The sequence below is a fragment of the Arachis duranensis genome, chromosome 4 (genome assembly GCF_000817695.3).
Source record: "Arachis duranensis cultivar V14167 chromosome 4, aradu.V14167.gnm2.J7QH, whole genome shotgun sequence".
NCBI lineage: Eukaryota > Viridiplantae > Streptophyta > Magnoliopsida > Fabales > Fabaceae > Arachis > Arachis duranensis.
Genome location: NC_029775.3, coordinates 102,288,282 through 102,290,748, shown reverse-complemented (window position 1 = coordinate 102,290,748; position 2,467 = coordinate 102,288,282). Strand labels below are relative to the sequence as shown.

At 35.6% G+C, this 2,467-nt stretch overlaps 2 long non-coding RNA genes across 2 annotated transcripts in view; one reads left to right on the top strand and one right to left on the bottom strand.

The window, feature by feature from the left end:
- The window catches only part of LOC127746806 (uncharacterized), a 2,983-nt gene extending 1,305 nt beyond the window's left edge, over positions 1-1,678 (top strand). Inside the window, exon 3 of the long non-coding RNA XR_008008595.1 lies at positions 1,557-1,678. This is a non-coding gene — a long non-coding RNA (uncharacterized LOC127746806). The remainder of the gene's footprint in view (positions 1-1,556) is intronic.
- LOC127746805 (uncharacterized) overlaps positions 1-2,256 on the bottom strand; it is a 4,343-nt gene extending 2,087 nt beyond the window's left edge. The window contains exon 1 of the long non-coding RNA XR_008008594.1: positions 2,106-2,256. This is a non-coding gene — a long non-coding RNA (uncharacterized LOC127746805). The remainder of the gene's footprint in view (positions 1-2,105) is intronic.
- Positions 2,257-2,467: the final 211 nt, after the last annotated feature.

Here is a 2,467-nt window from a genome sequence, read left to right as displayed (position 1 = left end):
AGCTCTCTCTAGTGTATTCAAAATGTCTGATTTACAGGTACTATAATATGAAGTGGTGATCCAGATAGACTGGAACCCATATATGACGGTCTGCATAGAGATCTGCATAATACACCCAAACACAGACTATAAATACACCCGATAAAAAATTAAATTTACACCTCTGCTGCAGATTTTAACCCAACACTACCTGAAAGCCACTTGTGGTCCACAAGATCAAAATTAATTAAACTCTCTCTAGTGTATTCAAAACTATAATATGAAGTGGTGATCCAGATAGATTGGAACCCATATATGACGGTCTGCATAGAGATCTGCATAATACCCCCAAACACAGACTATAAATACACCCGATAAAAAATTAAATTTACACCTCTATTGCAGATTTTAACCCAACACTACCTGAAAGCCACTTGTTGTCCACAAGACCGAAATTAATTAAACTCTCTCTAGTGTATTCAAAATTTCTGATTTACAGGTACTATAATATGACGTGGTGATCCAGATAGATTGGAACCCATATATGACGGTCTTCATAGAGATCTGCATAATACACCCAAACACAGACTATAAATACACCCGATAAAAAATTAAATTTACACCTCTGCTGCAGATTTTAACCCAACACTACCTGAAAGCCACTTGTTGTCCACAAGACCAAAATTAATTAAACTCTCTCTGGTGTATTCAAAAAGTCTGATTTACAGGTACTATAATATGAAGTGGTGATCCAGATAGATTGGAACCCATATATGACGGTCTGCATAGAGATCTGCATAATACACCCAAACACAGACTATAAATACACCCGATAAAAAATTAAATTTACACATCTGCTGCAGATTTTAACCCAACACTACCAGAAAGCTACTTGTTGTCCACAAGTCCAAAATTAATTAAACTATCTCTGGTGTATTCAAAATGTCTGATTTAAAGGTACTATAATATGAAGTGGTGATCAGATAGATTGAAACCCATATATGACGGTCTGCATAGACATCTGCATAATACACCCAAACACAGACAATAAATACACCCGATAAAAAATTAAATTTACACCCATGCTGCAGATTTTAACCCAACACTACCTGAAAGCCACTTGTTGTCCACAAGACCAAAATTAATTAAACTCTGAAGTGGTGATCCAGATAGATTGGAACCCATATATGACGTTCTGCATAGAGATCTGCATAATACACCCGATAAAAAATTAAATTTATACCCCTGCTGTAGATTTTAACCCAACACTACCTGAAAGCCACTTGTTGTCCACAAGACCAAAATTAATTAAACTCTCTCTGGTGAATTCAAAATGTCTGATTTACAGGTACTATAATATGAAGTGGTGATCCAGATAGATTGGAACCCATATATGACGGTCTGCATAGATATCTGCATAATACACCCAAACACAGACTATAAATACACCCGATAAAAAATTAAATTTACACCCCTGCTGCAGATTTTAACCCAACACTACCTGAAAGCCACTTGTTGTCCACAAGACCAAAATTAATTAAACTCTCTCTGGTGTATTCAAAATATCTGATTTACAGGTACTATAATATGAAGTGGTGATCCAGATAGATTGGAACCCATATATGACGGTCTGCATAGAGATCTGCATAATACACCCAAACACAGACTATAAATACACCCGATAAAAAATTAAATTTACACTTCTGCTGCAGATTTTAACCCAACACTGCCTGAAAGTCACTTGTTGTCCACAAGACCAAAATTAATTAAAGTCTCTCTGGTGTATTCAAAATGATCCAGATAGATTGGAACCCATATATGACGGTCTTCATAGAGATCTGCATAATACACCCAAACACAGACTATAAATACACTCGATAAAAAATTAAATTTACACCTCTGCTGCAGATTTTAATCCAACACTACCTTAAAGCCACTTGTTGTCCACAAGACCAAAATTAATTAAACTCTCTCTAGTGTATTCAAAATTTCTGATTTACAGGTACTATAATATGAAGTGGTGATCCAGATAGATTGGAACCCATTTATGACGGTCTGCATAGAGATCTGCATAATACACCCAAACACAGACTATGAATACACCCGATAAAAAATTAAATTTACACCTCTGCTGCAGATTTTAACCCAACACTACCTGAAAGCCACTTGTTGTCCACAAGACCAAAATTAATTAAACTCTCTCTAGTGTATTCAAAATGTCTGATTTACAGGTACTATAATATGAAGTGGTGATCCAGATAGATTGGAACCCATATATGACGGTCTGCATAATACACCCAAACACAGACTATAAATACACCCGATAAAAAATTAAATTTACACCTCTGCTGCAGATTTTAACCCAACGCTACCTGAAAGCCACTTGTTGTCCACAAGAACAAAATTAATTAAACTCTCTCTGGTGTATTCAAAATGTCTGATTTAAAGGTACTATAATATGAAGTGGTGATCAGATAGATTGAAACCC